Genomic DNA, 17,955 nt, shown 5'->3' with positions numbered 1-17,955 from the left:
AGATTTATAGCTATTGAGATGCATGACAGATGTTGAATAAATAATGTCTGAGGGTACAAAGTGAGCGCTTGTTCGATGTATACATGACTGTAAAGCTCCTCATATCGTTCTGGTGCTTGAGCATGCCATATACAAATGAAGCATATTCATCCAATCATGAAAAATTGTTTATTTAACCTCAAGAGTTTGACTGAAGCCAATAAAAACAAGATAATTCAGAATTAGTCATGAATCTCAGGTCTGGCACTTCTTTTCAATTTCAAGTACCAAACTTCCTTCTTTCACTTTATTTTTAAAGCAGAGTTATAAAAGGAATTGCTCAGTTTTTAATTCCTCATAGGAAATAGCTCTAAAATAGTCATTGAATAGTAAATTATCAATAAATTCTACCATATTGACCTGAATAGCTGGTTAGTCTTTAAATAGGAAAGTTTTGTTGCATGTATTTGATTGGACAAGGTGATATATTGCTTACTGTGCTTCAGAGACAGTAAAGTTGTTCAGAAACTATTGTAGAAGATTTCTCCAGGATCATTCTGCCTCATATAGATGCCCAGAATACCACCAGGAAGTTAAAAATATAACATCCTTGGATACGTTTGAAGTTCTATGGAAATATAACTGCTCCGTTTCTGAGCATGCTTAAAGGGGAGACTTGAGAGCAGATTTATAAATGTAATCTCAGCATGACACACACCAGAACCTGATTGCTTAGGTGTTTACAAAGCTATTTTAATCTTTGAGCTGCAGTAATTATGCATTTAGTTGTACACTAATGGCTTGGAAGAGTTCTTGCATCAATCTGATTACAGAAAATGATGTAGATTACTAGGCTGTAAGCTCCTTGTGGGCAGGAATCATCAGTCAGTCAATTGTATTTATTGAGTGTTTACTGTGTGCAGAGCACTGCACTAAATGCTTGGGAGAGTACAGATATACAACAGATATATCCCCTACCCACACGAGCTTACAGCCTAGAGGAATCATGACTACCAACTTTGTTCTATCGTACTCTCCCAAGCACTTAGTAAAGTGCTCTGCATATAATGAGCAATTAATAAATACTTTTGATTGACTGGCCATGGGTAAAATGAACACAAATGAATTTGTGTTGTATGACTGGAAGGGACTTTGAGAAGTCATGTAAAATAATAATTGTGCTATTTGTACAGCATTTACATTGCGCCTGGCACTGTACTAACATTAGGGTGGATTTGAGTAAATCAACTGGACACAGTCCCTGTCCCAAATGGGGCTCAGAGTCTTAATCCTCAATTTACAGATGAAGTAACTGAGGCACAGAGGAAGTGAAGTGATTTTTTTTTATGGTATTTGTTAAGCGCTTACTATGTGCCAAGCACTGTTTTAAGCACTGGAGTAGATACAAAGTAACCAGGTTGTCCCACGTGGGGCTTACAGTCTTAATATCCACTTCACAGATGAGTTAACTGAGGCACAGAGAAATGAAGTGACTGACCCAAAGTCACACAGCTGACAAGTGACGGAGCGGCATTAGAACCCACAACCTCTGACTCCCAAACCCGGACTCTTTCCACTAATCCATACTGCTTCTCTTATTTCATCTCCCTTTATGTATCTGTCAACAGTATGCTTTCACCATTTTTCATTTTAGATTTTGAGCCCCCAGAAGGGATAGGAACCATGTCTAATTCCCACTTGTATATTCTTTCCCAGTGCTTAGTACACTGCTTCCCTACATAAAAGATGTTGGCAGAGTGACCTAGTGGAAAGAGCATGGGACTGGGTGTCAGGAGACATGGGTTATTATGCCAGTTCTGCCACTGACCTGCTCTGTGCCCTTGGGGAAGTCACTTAATCTCTCTGTGCCTCAGTTTCCTCATCTATAAAATGGAGAGAAGATACTATTTCTGAGACTCTGAAAGAGCGACTTTGTCAGACCTATCTTGTCTCTATCCCAGTGCTAGCACAATCAATCATATTTATTGAGCGCTTACTGTGTGCAGAGCACTGTACTAAGCGCTTGGGAAGTACAAGTTGGCAACATATAGAGACGGTCCCTACCCAACAGTGGGCTCACAGTCTAGAAAGGGGAGACAGAGAACAAAACAAAATATATTAACAAAAATAAAATAGAATAGATATGTACAAGTAAAATAAATAGAGTAATAAATACGTACAAACATATATACATATATACAGGTGCTGTAGGGAAGGGAAGGAGGTAAGGCCGGGGGGATGGAGTGGGGGACGAGGGGGACAGGAAGGAGGGGGCTCAGTCTGGGAAGGTCTCCTGGAGGAGGTGAGCTCTCAGTAGGGCCTTGAAGGGAGGAAGAGAGCTAGCTTGGTGGATGTGGGGAGGGAGGGCATTCCAGGCCAGGGGGATGACGTGGGCCGGGGGTCAACGGCGGGACAGGCGAGAATGAGGCACGGTGAGGAGATTAGCAGCAGAGGAGCGGAGGGTGCGGGCTGGGCTGTAGAAGGAGAGAAGGGAGGTGAGGTAGGAGGGGGCAAGGTGATGGAGAGCCTTGAAGCATGCTCATCACATAGTAAGTGCTATAGGTTGTATAATCTAGTCTTTTCTCTGTGCCTGTGTATGATTTCAGGTAATCCAGCCTTGCAAGAAAGTATAAAAAATTTCTAATGCTCTCAGACTAATACTCCTTAAAACATAAATTACTTCCTGGTAAGACAGTAGACAGTTTGGGCAGCACATCTCAATTTCATGTAGTCTTTCAACCCAGAAGAAATTTTCCTTGCTTCTCCTGATGTGAAAAATAAAATAAAAATAATGATAGTGCTGTTAGGCAATGTGTGTCGAGCACTGTACTGAACACTGGGGTTGATACAAGTTAATCAGGTCAGACACAGTCCCTGTCCCACAGTCAAAGGGGGAAGGAAAAGAGGTGCTGAATCCTTATTTTCAGATGAGGAAACTGAGACACAGGGAAGTTGTGGCTTGCCCAAGGTCATACAGCAGGCTAGGAGCAGAGCCAAGATTAGAACCCAGGCCCATGTTCGTTCCACTGTGCCACACTGCTTCCCCAACTGTTTGTTCTAAAAACAATGAAATGCAAAATCTGTGCCCAAATTTTGCATGGAGCTATCTTAGCAATTTTCTATTAAAAAAAAATGCAAGTACTCATTTCAAGCCAAGTGAAGTAAAAACATAACCAGCTAATTGAAAGGCACAACACCATTTTGCTCTTAGAAACAGAAGTATGGTGTATCGTGGCCTCGGTGGCCAATTTTTGCCTTCCTCAAAGAGCCGCAGTCCTCTATTTTCTCTAAAATCTTCTTAAATTCAGCCCACGTCGTGATACTTCTGGGAAGCTCCTTGCCGACTGTAATCCGGGTGTCCTTCTCGCTGCAACTGCCTCAAATCCCTTATACCAAGCCAAGCTAGAAGACTGCACACACTGGGAATTTGGTACCTAAAAGTTGTTCGAAAACCATTCACATTAGCAAGGGGAAAGACAATATAAAGAAAAGGTCCATTTTCATGACTACTCTGCCTTCTCAATACTTAGAAACAACTGTTCCCAAGTCAGGCATCTAACAATTGTAACCTCATGTGACAATAATTAAATGCTCATATTATTTCCTAGAAACTATAGACCTTTAGGCATAGGGGAAGAAACATTCACCACTTATGTTTAATGTTCAGTACATGCAAGAAAACACAGCTTCACCGTTTCCACTGTCTAAAGAAGTAAACGCTGTAAAATAAATTTTAATCTTCCTCTGCTTTAAAAGGAAAACATAATGTATGTCTGCTGTAGTTTAATATAAAGCTTACCATCTGGTGCTTAGTTTTTATTTGGCAATGATCTATAATAGCATTATTATAACCGATTTTATCTGTTAATTACTAAGCAGTAAAAGTGATTCCATACTCAAATTGAGCAAAATAGAACAGCTACAGTAATAGGGAAATTGTGCTTTAAGAATTGAAAAAATAAATTGCTGGAGAATGTAAAAGTCTATGTGCTGTAAGGTAAAGTGAATCCTGTTTCTCATTTGTATCGTAATTCAATGGGATTATTACTTAACTTTATATAAAAATATTTTTATCCTACTTGCAAATTACTGTGTGAACCATGGGTTGGGGTTTTTAATTAGTATTAATTATTGTTTAATATAAAGATAATTAATTTTCATTGTAGCACATCTCCATGGATCTCAGTCAATCAAACAGTGGAAAATTTAATTTTTGGTGTACCAATTTTCCTCAGGAATTGTGGCTGAATGATTTCACCATGGAATCCATTACAACAGGAAAAAAACAGGAAACAGGGAAAGAGGAAAAAAACATAGTCCTACCAATCCCTACTCTACACTACCTTATGAGAAGATTTCTAATGTACAAATAAATGTTCATTATGTACAAATGTGTACACGGTGGCCCTAGAATTTTTCTTTCTTCTTAGAAGTAATATATGAACTGACGCTCTTGTTGTTCACATGAGGATATATGACTGGAGTAATGTTCACAGAGACGTAGGTCAGCATGTCCTCCATTTTAAATGAGGTGTATGACACTGATGGCTATTCTGTTTGCTAGAAGATGTTACTTGCATTAAATGAACAAATTTAAAGCAAAGTAATAGGGTCCCCTTCAACCTCTAAGTTTAAATAACTGCACTAGAAATCACAAAGATATCTAGGACCATCGAAAGGTGTTATTTGACAGATAACCTGTTCAATTGGCTTAATTTTGAGACCAGTTCCAAATTTACTCTGTGGTTAGACTTCAAGATTTAGGGAGTTTTTTCTTCTTCCAAACACTACTCTAGTTATCACTTAAGACTTAAAACTCTTCATTTTGGATATAATATCACACTGCTATTTTATTTCTGCAGGATAATGTAGTCTAGTAGTCATAATAATAAGAATAATAATAATGATAATGATGGTATTTGTTAAGCTTACTATGTGCCAAGTACTGTTCTAAGCACTGGGGAAAATACAAGGTAATCAGGTTGTCCCACGTGGGGCTCACAGTCTTAATCCCCATTTTACAGATGAGGTAACTGAAGCACAGAGAATTTAAGTTACTTTCCCAAGGTCACACAGCTGACAAGTGGCGGAGCTGGAATTAGGACCCATGACCTCTGACTCCCAAGCCCGGGCTCTTTCCACTGAGCCATGCTGCATGTGGAACTGTAAACACAAGATCTCTCACACTTCTTATTTAGAATAAATACAAGAAGGTAAATTTCTCCCTAGAGTGTAAACTCTTCAAGGGCAGGGATTGCGTCTACTTTATTGTATTCTCCCTTGAGCTTCTAGTGTATAATACAGTGCTCTTGGCACAGGGTTACAGGGTAGGCTGAAGCCTCCTTTAGGGCTGGGATTGTGTCTATTCAAACTCATCCTCAATTGCAATAATGAATCTTTCAAGCAATGCTATTTACTGAGCACTTACTGTGTGCAGATCACAAATACTAAGTATTTGGTTGAGTACAATACAATAAGAGCCAGTAGACATGCTCCCTGGCTATAAGGAGCATACATTCTAGAGGGGGAGACCGACATTAAAGTAAATTACATTTAGGGGATGGTAGAGTATAAAGGATATGTATGTAAGTGTTGTGAGGCTGAGGGTGGGGTGAATATCAAGGGCTTAAATGGTACAGATCCAAATGCATGGGTGCTGTAGAAGGGAGAGAGTAGGGAAAATGAGAGCTTAATCCGAGAAGGCCTCCAGCACGGCTTTGAAGATGGAGTGAGTGATGGTCTGTAAGACATGAAGGGGAAGGGAGTTCCAGGTCCAAAGGAGGATGTGGGCAAGGAGTTGGTGGTGGGAGAGAAAGATGAGATTGAGGTACAGTGAGTAGGTTGATGTTATAGGAGCTTAGTATGAGGCCTGAGTTGCATTAGAAGATTAGAGAAGTAAGGAAGGAGAGGGATAGAGATGATTATAATTCTGCTCTCTCCTTCATGAGCAACGATACTTCTTTATCCTCATTGAAACCCACATGCCCATTGCCCAGGACAGCTGTTTCAGACTTTTAGCTCTGTTATCAGACTCCCTATCCCTGCCACCTCCTCTATCCCTTGCCCCAGTGACCTTGACACCTAGTTCATCAAAAACATCGAATCCCTCAGGTCTGATCTCCCTGAAATCTCCCCTGCACCTCTCCAGTTCTTTTCTCCTCCTGCCTACTCTTCTATTTTCCTATCTTTCCCAGCTGTATCTGAACAGATTTCCCACCTTCTCTCAAAATCTCCCCCCTCCACCAGTGCCTCTGAACTTATCCCTTAACAACTAATTAAACACTTTCCCCTTCCCTTTTTCCTTCCCTGACCACCATCTTCAACCATTCACTTTCTAATGGCACCTTCCCCACTGCTTTCAAACATGCCCATGTATCCTGTCTCCAAAAAGATACCCACAGCTCCCTCCAGTTATTGCCCCATCTCCCTCCTACCATTCCTCTCCAACCCCCTCTAGTGAGTTGTCTACACCTGCTGCCTCCACTTTCTCTCCTCGACCTTCTGAAATCTAGCATCCACCCCCTCAACTCCATGGAAACCACTCCAAATAAGGTCACCAACGGCCTCCTTCTTGCCAAATCCAATGACCTCCATTTCAACCTTTCTGCTGCCTTGAACGCTGAGGACCACCACCTTCTCTTTGAAACATTATCTAACCTTGGCTTCAATGACACCGTCCCTTCCTAGATCTCCTCCTTTCTCTCTGGCTGCTCATTCTGAGTCTCAGTCTCAGACTCCTCCTCTGTCTCCCACCGACTAACTGTGGGAGTCCCTCATGGCCCGGCACTGGGTCCCCTTCTATGCTCTACCTACACAACTCCCTTAGAGAACTCATTCACTGGGTTGGTTTTAAAGGACCATTACAAGAACCACCTAGACTTCACCATAATCATTAACAGCATTTATGGCCTACTGTGTAAGGGGCACTGTAATAAGTTGCTTATGAAACATGCAATAACAATACGAGAAATGCTCTGACATGATCTAATGGTTTAACAGGTAGAAACCAGGCCAGAACCCCCAATTCTGCAGGCCCCTAAATTCTAGCTAAGGGACTCACTCAGCTCAGTGATTAAATGGCAGAATCAGGAGAAGGTGATCGGCAAGTGGGTAAGTCAGATGGTATGATGACGATGATGATTTAGGTATTCGTTAAGCCCTATGTGTCAAGCACTGTTTTAAGCGCTGGGGTGGAAACAGGTTATTCAGGTCAGCTGCAGTCCCTGTCCCACATTGGGCTCCCGGTCTATGCTGCAACCACTGGATGCATAACATCTAAATCTGGCTTACTATTATTGCTTTTTGAAAATGCAGAAGTAGAGGTATGAAGAATTTACCTTCCCAAAGATACGACTCATTCAAAGTCAAGATAGAAAGCAATATTAATGTGTTTTATCTGTAAATCACTGGAGCGGAAAGAAAAAAAATCTGCACTATTGCTCTGATAGCACCAAGGATTTGAATCTGATGTTTGTACCAGGTTCTTTTAACATCGTATACAATTTAGTAGTGATAAATTCAATCCCCTGTTCATGGAGAACAATTTCCATTATTTCTGGTGTGAGAAATCCAGAGGAAGCTGGAAGCACCGAAACATGCACCAGGCCTTCTCTCAGTTTACTTATTTCACCCTGTAAATCCATTTGCAAAAAAGAAGAGCTGATAGCACTGACCGCAGGAGAAATGGCAATATGAGTGGCCAAGAGACTTTTACAAGAAGGAGTCAGTCAAGTTATTCGAACCCTACATGCAGATGCGGTCGCTGAGTTTGCGGTCAGCGTAGCTGTTGCCACTTTTGTGGGAGAGCTTACCACAGGGATGGGCCCTCCATCTTAGAATCACAAGTCATGGTTGCTGCCATTATAGAATCTGGGGTCTGAAGGGGACTTTGATTGGTCACACAGCCCACTATCCAAGTCAAAGTAGGATCTACCCAGACAGGGCTGGTTTCAAACATTTGTCCATCTTGAAACAGCGAAAAAAAACAACAAAGGTATCTGCCTGCTCTCCCCACATTATGAATGTTGTCACTGAGGTATTCTGAGAATGGGTGCAGGGCTAGGTTGATGTAGCCATTTTTCCCTTGCTTCCTCCCATCTCAATATCCTGTGCTGCATGTGCACACAGGTTAATGTAATGACATCATGTGACATTTTGCAGAATTCTGTCCATTAATAATAATTGTACAACACATTCGTATTGAATCATTGTCTCTCTCTCTCTTCTCCCCACCCCCGCTACCCAACCCGCCCTCCTCCAGCTTTCCCACATCCTCTCCTAAAGAACAAAAAAGGAATGCAGGGCTTATGGGAACTTGGAGTTCACAAACTCTCTTCCCTTTGACCGCAATGTTTGCAGCTTCATCCCAGATATTTCTGTTCACTGTATCTGAGGAAAGAATAGATTAGATGCTCTTCTTGGGCCCTGTGAGAGCTTGTTAAATCTGGGTACCACTGTATACTAATGAAATCAATTACAGGGACAAGGTCAAATTTACAATTCTTCAATCAGAATATCATTCCACTTCGAAACACTTGGAAAGGGATAAGTTTGTGATATCTTATTCACTCATAACTGTTTCATGTGAGCGGCAGTTAGGGACCTGGAGTTTTCTACATGAAATCCCCTGCTGCCTGGAAATAGCCAGGCCTTTCCCCAACTGAAACCATCAGGGTTTTTTTTTAATCCTAGGGCCCTCCAACTTCCAAAGCTAATGTTTCCCAATTAAGGCACTCTTTAATTACCCAGGTAAATCAGCACCACCTTTCAGGGACTATAGATTTATCTCCCCTAGACAATACAAGAATGGACCAAGGCTTAGTATTCAATAGCTGGAAAGACACCTGGTTTTGGAAGGAGTCTCTGCTCCCTCCATCAGTAATGTGATCCCAAAATGTATTAAACTATCTTAGGGCAGATAACAGTATAATGTGGTATTTGTTACGTGTTTATGATGTGCCAAGCACTGCATTAAGTGCTGGGGTAGATACAATATAAGCAGATCAGTCCAAGTCCCTGCCCTGCACTGGAATCACAGTCCAAAGGGGAGGGAGATCAGATATTATCAGCTAAGGTAAAGGAGACAAAGAGAAGTTAAATGATTTATCCATGGTTACACAGAAGTCAGGTGGTGGAGTCACCATTTGAATAGGTGGAACTTAGAAACCAGGTCCTCTGACTTCCAAGCCCCACACTGTTTTCACTAGACCATGCTGCTTCTTATGCTGGTGCATTGGATTGTACCAGTATGTAAAATAAAATTCCATCACAAATGCAAATTTTTACACCTTGTCCTCCAGCTGTCTTTCCCATCACTGTAATAATACTAATAAGGCTAATTTTGCTATTTGTTAAGCACTTACTCTGTGTCGAGCACTGTTGTAAGCGCTGGAGTAGATACAAGATAATTGGATTGGACAAGTCCCTGTCCCATACAGGGCTCACAGTCTCAGTCCCCATTTTACAGATGAGGGAACTGAGGCACAGAGAAGTTGAGAGACTTGCCCAGGGTCACACAGTAGACAAGTGGTGGAGCTGGGACTAGAACCCATGACCTTCTGATTCCCAGGCCTGTGCTCTATCCACTAGGCCACGCTGCTTCTCAAGGAGCTTCTCTGGTGTAGTAATCACCACTATCCTCCCTGTCTCACATGTAACCTTGTAATAATACTCGACTCATCTCTCTCATTCAATCCACATATTCAATCTGTTACCAAATCAATCAGTGCTATTTATTGAGCACTTACTGTGTGCAGAGCACTGTACTAAGCTCTTGGGAGAGTACCATACAACCGAGTTGGTAGATGCATTTCCTGCCCACAAGAGTTTAAAATTATGTCAGTTCTACCTTTACCACATCTAAAATCCACCCTTTCCTCTCCATCCCCACTACTACTACACTAATTTAAGCACTAATCCTCTCCCCACCTCTTTGCTGATCTCTCCCCATGACAGTCCTGACTTCACTCTGCCATCAGGATTGTTTACATAAAACACCACTCAGTCTGTGTCTCTCCACTCCTCAATGACCTCGAGTGGTTGCCCATCCACCTCTGCAGCAAACAGAAACTCCTTATCATCAGCTTTAAAGCATTCAATCAACTCAACCCCTCCTCCTTTACTTCCCTGATTTCATATTACAACCCAGCCAGTACATTTTGCTCCTCTAATGCCAACCTACTCACCGATCTTGTTTTCCGTTTCATCACAGACCCCTTTCCTACATCCTCCCTCTGGCCTGGAACTCCCTCTTTGCTCATATAGGACAGCTCGCCTATACTCTCCCAACTTTCCAAGCCTTATTAAAAATCACATCTCCTCCAACTTTAGTCTGTTTCCCCGACTAAACCCTCATTTCCCCTACTACCACTCCCTTCTGCATCACCTATGCTTTCAGATTTGCACTCTTGAAGCCCTTGATATTCACCGCACCCTAAGCCCCACAGCATTTATGTGCATATCCATTATTTATTTCAATATCTGTCTCCCCATGTAGACTGTAAGTTTCTTGTGGGCAGGGAACGTTTCTACAAACACTGTGGTATTCCTCTTAAGTGCTTTAGTACAGGGCTCTGTGCACAGTAAGTGCTCAATAAATATCGCTGATTAATTGATTTCAATCAGGCAACTAAAGGCTTGAGAAAATGCTAACACCTTAAGGGACTATCTTGGAATTCACTGTGTCAATCAATCAGTGGTATTTATTGAGTGCTTTCTGTGTGGAGAGCACTGTCCTAAGTACTTGGAAGAGTATAACAGACACATTCCCTGCCCACCAATGAGCTTACAGTCTAGAGGGGGAGATAGACGTTAATATAAATTACAGATACATACATAAGTGCAGATCCTTTAGCACAAATATCAGCCCCCAAAGGGCTGACGTGCTTGCCACCATGTGTAAATTTTGGGGGGCTTAAAAACTTGTAAGTAATTTTTATAACTCCTTGAAGGAATAATTTATGTCAGGTCTCTATGGTCATCAAATTATAACGATGCACTTCAAGCATTTTAGCAAAAATAATGCAGGTTGCTTTTACCATGTATTTTTTTTTGTCAAATTATCATAGCCATCCATTCCAGACTTTCTCCCTCGAACAGTCCATGCTCTTCTCCTTCGTCAGCAGTACTGTTCAGTGCACATTTTAGGCACCCTGGAAAGCTAATAAGGCATTGTGAACTGTAGCATCATTAATATGTCAATGACCAGAGATCTGTCATCATAAGGAGAAGGGTGGGTACTGGGGGCTTGCTCCATTACCCTCAATAAACTCAGGGAGGATGCAAGGGAAACATCCACCATCTCCATTGCAAGGCTTAGTACCTAGGATGACTCAGCAGTAGTGATGTGCCCTTCTACCTCCCCAGCTGCCACTGTACTCGGCTCTGCTTCTCTCTTTCTCCTATCAGAACTCTGTGGTTACACAACTCTTCCTGGACTTGGATGAAATAAGGACACAAATGGGAGTGAATTTTGTAAAGCTCAATGACGACAGAATGCATTTAGGCACAGGGAACAGATGATGGATAAAAGGAAAAAGCAGCCCAGATTCCCCTTTATTGAAGTAACTTTCCTCTGCCTTTGCTATTGAGGCCTCCACCAGCAAAATGAAGTGAAGATTAAAGCAATGTTCTGGATAATCCACACAAAACACCCACTTTGGTGCCAATTATCTGGGGAAAGCAGAATTTCTCTCTGAGTCATCTAGATCATTGCCTCAATTATGCTCCATATTTTGACAAAGGAAATTTAGCCAGAAGGAAGGAAGGGAAAGGAGAAGCTTTCTCCACTTCATTCTGCAGTTACAGATGTAGGTAGCAATGACTTTTTTCCACATGACTTCTTTCAGGCTGAGAGTTTGCTATGACTTTTCAACTAGCAATCAATCAACGGTATTTATTGAGCACTTACTATGTACTAAGAGCTTGGGACAGTCCAATACAACTGAGGGGGAGACAGACATTAATATGAATATAGAAATAATTTGTCACATATAATTTAAAGATAGGTACTACTGAAATGAATAACAGCAATGACCCTAAGAGTTTCCAGGGCACATTCTGCAAAGTCCCAGGTGCAGTGGTATCTGAGCTAAATGCTATATAGAGCATTCTGCACCTTTTTCAACAGCTTGTTCTGGATATTTGCTTGGGAAAGTCCATCATGAGAAACAACAGATGTGCCTTGGTTCTGAGACTTTAGGATTGAGAACCTGCCTTTTGAGCCAAATGAAATGCAAACTGTCAATCTTCTTCAAAACAGAATACATGGTGTAGTAGTAATAGTGTGCAATGCACTGCATAAAGCACTGCAGAGCACTGTATAAAGCACTGGGAAAGAATACATGGGACTTAGACATGAACCCTGGCCCTCAAAGGGTTCTCTAATCAAGAATGAAAGGGGTGGACAAATGCACAAGATAAAAACAGCTAGTAAATTGCTGTGACTAGAGGAGCAGAATTTCACTCTGAGTCCTCACCATGGACCAACAAGTCCAACCAGTGGTCTCAACCATTTCCCATGGGGTATGTGGTATCAATCAATTGTATTTTTTGAGCACTCACTGTGTGCGCACCATTGTAATGAATGCTTGGGACAGTACAATAGAAGAGAGTTAGTAATAATAATAATAATAATGGCATTTATTAAGGGCTTACTATGTGCAAAGCACTGTTGTAAGCACTGGGGAGTTACAATGATCAGGTTGTCCCACAGGGGCTCACAGTCTTCATCCCCATTTTACAGATGAGGTAACTGAGGCCCAGAGAAGTGAAGTGACTTGCCCAAAGTCACACAGCTGACAAGTGGCAGAGCCAGGATTTTAACCCGTGACCTCTGACTCCAAAGCTCGTGCCCTTTCTACTGAGTCATGCTGCTTCTCTAGTAGACACAATCCCTGCCCACAATTAGCAGTCTATGGCATTTGAGCACTGACTTTGTGCAGAGCACTGTTCTTCTATGTTATGAGACTTTCCCCACAGCAATTGACCTTCCTCCTTAGAGTCTGTTTTGCTAGCCTAGCCTTATGACCTTAAGCAAGCCTGGCACACTACCTTGTAATCCATAGCCCTTATAGGGTCCCACAGTACCAAGCACCTATAGCCTTCCCAGAGCACTGAGCTCCCTCCTGTTCTCCTACAGTAACACCTATATTGATCCTTGGGGACTTCCTTCATTCAATCGTATTTATTAAGCACTTACTGTGTGCAGAGCACTGTGCTAAGTGCTTGGAAAGTACAATTCAACAACAGATAGACACCATCCCTACCCAACAACGGGCTGACAGTCACTATCCATGTAGATGTTTCTAATGACCCTCTCAGCCACCCGCTTCCTCTCACTCCTTAACTCCGCTGACCTCCTGCTCCACTCGACCTCTTCCACTCACCAACTGGAACACACACTTGATCTCATCATCTCTATCCTCACCATCTTGGAAATTCCATTCTCCAACCACAGAAGACTATTTCTACCATTGCTAACATCCTACAAACAGCTCATCTGTCATAAATCAATTTAAATAGGGTGTGGAGGGGCAACTTCTGGGAGTTAACATAGCCTCATCTAAACTGGTGAGAGAACGGAGTGTGACACTTTCATTGAGATGCATTTCTCTTAGAGCCCTTTGAGCATTTGAACTTGAGGTTAAGGGGATAAATTACACACTGGTGGAAAAAGAAACTACTTCACACATGCCTGAAACAGGCACTGAACAAGAAGAAGAAGAAGCACAAAGTTAATTAAAAACAAATATTCTAGGTTTGTGATTGAAATAAAATTATACCACAAGTGAAGATTTAAGCTACTGTATCTTACCTGTGTTATGTTTTCCTCACAGAGTGACACTAATTTATTCCAAGAAGAATAAAAGGAACATGGTCTTGGACTCAATTTTATATAGTAAAGTAATGGACTGGGGAATGGAATGATTGGAAACACTATACTAATGTTTTAAATTTATTAAAGTGCTGCAAAAATATATTTTCTCTTAGGGATATAACCCAACTGTCATCACACTGTTTCTTATTCCTATGAAAGGTTTATTGTGAGTCAACAAACAAAAAGCAATAGAATTCAATGAGTGAATGTTCCCTTCTAAATAAAACTCCAAACCGAGTACTGCATTCCCTAATACCGCACCGATGAACTATTTCTATTCTATTAGCTAGGTCTTCATTCCTTTTTGCTCTGCTAAATTCTATACAAACATATATATTCAGTTTTATTTCTGAAAACGTTGCTGCAAAATACTTTCATTTTAAAATTAACAGTGTTGCCTAGGGCTGAAAATAGAATGATCCAATGAAAATGCACACCGCAATCCATTCAGGTTTCTCTGGTTTAATCTGGAGAGACCACTTGCACAGGTAGAAATATATTTCAGTTCCTCCTTTGCCACTCAAGCTCTCTCACCAAGGGAGGTGATTATCAGTTCTTCTGGCACTTGATTTTGTTTCTTTGTTCTTTGGGAAGGGGGGTGAGGGAGATATTGTCCTATAGGGTAGTCACTGAGAATTAACGTGTGACTATCCTGTTGCACTAATGTAGGTTTCCAAATAAAGTTTGTGTAGAGTCTTAGCCCTTCAGCTTGGCAGACAAAGTTAGAGGTGAGGAATCTTTGAGCAAAAATAGATTATAAGAATAGAAAGTTTTGTATCTAGTAAAGAATCCATATGACCCATTTAATCAAGAATAATGCTTAGAGGATATCGGACAATTGGTGCTAAAAAAAGTATACAAACCTCAGGTGTTTCTCTTTTTAGCAGTAGTCCAAGTAAAATGATGTTCAAAGATTTTAGAAAGTATTATATCTTCTGTGTGAAGTCCATTGCTGACATGGATTCATGCATACTTCAGTTACCGGTTGAGATTTTTAGATCAAAAGAAAGTAATTTCCCTTTTTCCTTTGGGGCTTACAAGCTCGCTGTTATCTTCACATTGATTGTATCTTCATACCTTTTGACATTACCTAAAGTTTCTATTTCTCTTAGACAAACTGGTCATTTTTCCCACTTTACCTGGTTCTGTTATGAGCAGTTGTCATTTAATAGCATTTCATATTTGTTCAAACTAGATTACACAATCACATTTGATTCAGGGAAATAAAAAGGGGGTTTGTTCAATCAGTGAATTACATACCACCAGATAGGGCCAGAAGGGACAATGAGGACTAGCAGCTAGAGCACTGCTCTGAAAATAAAGCATTATGAACTTGATTTGGATTCTCTCCATGCCTGAATAAGCTGAACTCTGAGTTCCCTGTGAAACCATCAGAGTGCCAAGACCAGGAATCAGTCGAACAGTTAATGGTACTTATTTTTATTGAGCTCTTAGTGTGTGCTGAGCACTGTGTTAAACAGTTGGTAGAGCACAACACAATATAGTTGGTAGACATACTTTCTCCTGTGGACAGCAAATGTGCCTGTTTATTGTCATATTGTACTCTCCCAAGCACTTAACACAATGCTCTGCACATAGTAAGTGCCCAATAAATATGATTGACTTGACTATCAAAAAGTTTACTATCCAGGAAGAGCATTAAAAGGATAATGGAAGCTTTCACAATTTAATTATGCTGTTTATAGTGGTGGTGGCTGTTTATAGGCTTACTATATGCACTGTTCTAAGTGCTGGGGTAGATACAAGATAATCAGGTCAGACACATTCTTTGCCCCAAGTGGGGCTCACAATCTAAATAAAGGAAGTAGGGTTTAATCCCCATTTTACAGGTGAGGAAACTGAAGCACAGAGAAACTCAGAAATTTCTCCAAATCTATGTATAGGCATAACTTAAACCTCCAATTTTCAGAATTACACTCTGCAATCAAAGCTACAAAAACAGAGAAGTACCTGGATCTGATGGCCTTCCTGCAGAAATACACAAGAATGGAGGGAACCTAATTTTCAGTCATCTGCATGAGCTTTTCCTCAGCATATGAAATGCTGAGAAAGTGCCACAAGCCTTTAAAGATTCCACCATCATCACTATTTTCAATAACAAAGGAGAGAAAAACTGACTGTGGAAACTACAGGGGAGCATCCCTGCTTTCCATGGCTGTCAGGATTCTAGCCAGAGTCCTCCTGAAGGACAGAGTTAACTGTAAACCAAGTAAGCTGTCGCCTCAGAGTGTTGCATGGAGGGGAAAGCCACAGAGGACCTAAGATGGCAGCCAAGTGACTTCTAACAAAGATGGAAGTGGGACAGAAGTGGTGGTGGCAGTAATAGGGACACTGATAGAGACACTCACTGGGGAAGAGACCAGCTCAGGGGCATCTGGGGGAGAAGAAGCAGGACAGCCAGTGAAAGACCAAGCTGTGGAAAACCCACCTCTTCCTGGACCTGCTAACAAGTTAGAGAAACCAGGTCTCCCCTGCTATTCCTTCTGAAGTTTCTCTGAACTGCTTGTACTTCCCAAGTGCTTAGCACAGTGCTCTGCACACAGTAAGCACTCAAAAAATACGATTGATTGATTGATTGATTCTCTCTCTGGTCTTTCAGCTGTTCCTCAGGGAGCTGCTTGGGGCAAATAGCAGGATGTATGCTAATTGGTCCAAACTCCTGATAGAGTAGCAAGAGTTTCTGGTAGGAAACCACCATCCTTCCTGTAGGAATATAGATAAGGAGAAGGAGGAGGAGGAAAAGGAGGAGAGGAAGAAGGAATAGAAGCAGTAGAAGAAGGAGGACAAGGAGGAGAAGGTGGGAAGAGGAGGGAAGGAGGAGAAGAAAAACCCCCAAAAGGAGAATCAAAAGAAGAGAAGAAGAAGAATATACATGCATAGCCCTGAGACACATATTGACAGTGATCACCATTAATTCAAAATAAAATAAATTAATCTAATTAAATTCATACACACTCCACTGCACTGAAAAATATTCTAGCAACATGTAACTAAAACAAACTCTGCAATTTTTGATCTAAGATTCCTTTTCTGAATAACTAAAGTGCAAAATGTGCTCCATTTGCAGCAGATAAATGATTCTTAGTCTAAGCCCTGCCTTCTTTCCCCACTGAAAAGCATTTGTATTCAGCAGCTAAAGTGTTAAAAACCCTGAAGGAAACAAACTGCACCATGTGGACATCTCTTCAGCTGTGATGTGCCAGGTAATTTTTCAATGTATCATCAGAGGAAGTCATGCTTCCTCTTTCAAATCTTCCAGTTGACTTGTCATTCTCACTCTGTGGAACCTTTCCTTAGAGTAATCTCTGTACCCCACCCCTGCCCATTTTTAGACTAGAAATTGTTATTTGCTGTCGGTGTCAGGCTTGATTCCTCAGTGGAATTCATCTGCGGAATGAGAGCTCTTTTTCGAGTTTCCACTGGACCTGCACAGAATAAGTGCAAGCTCTGAATAAAGATGCACAGCGGAGTTTGGGGAGGCATGATCTTGGCCAATTTCACTTTCAGAGGGAGGCACATGTTTGATAACAGTAGTTTCATTTCCCAGGAATTATTCTCAAAACAGCTATCCTTTTACCCATTCTCAGACCACAAAAATCACTTAAATATATGTTAATAAACAGAAAGGGAAATAACCCTAGGAAAATATTAACTCCAACACTCTTAGTGGTGTATTTATTTTTAAAAGCTGGGGGGTAGGGTTAGAGATAATGGAAAGACAGAGGCCTTACTAAAGCCACATAGTGGTAAGACAGATTGAACCTCTATGTTGAGATGTTCTATTAATTCCAGTCCAGTCCCGGTCACTGCCGAAGATGAAGGTCTTTAGCATCTGACAGTGATTGCAGGATTGATCTGACATGAGTTGGCGTCTCACTTCACCAGTTCCCAGCAGACAGGTATTCACTCCATAAAAACCACATCCAACTGCCATGCCCATATAACTTATATGTTATTGCTCCCTTCCATCTACCAAAAATACTAGATATTCAAATTAAATCAATGCGTATTTGATTGGAGATTTTACAGCCTTAAAAAATGAGAAAAAAAGCAAACAGTAGACTAAATAAATCCAAAAG

This window comes from Tachyglossus aculeatus, chromosome X3, assembly GCF_015852505.1.
Source record: "Tachyglossus aculeatus isolate mTacAcu1 chromosome X3, mTacAcu1.pri, whole genome shotgun sequence".
Taxonomy (NCBI): Eukaryota; Metazoa; Chordata; class Mammalia; order Monotremata; family Tachyglossidae; genus Tachyglossus; species Tachyglossus aculeatus.
Note: the sequence above shows the minus strand (reverse complement) of the source record.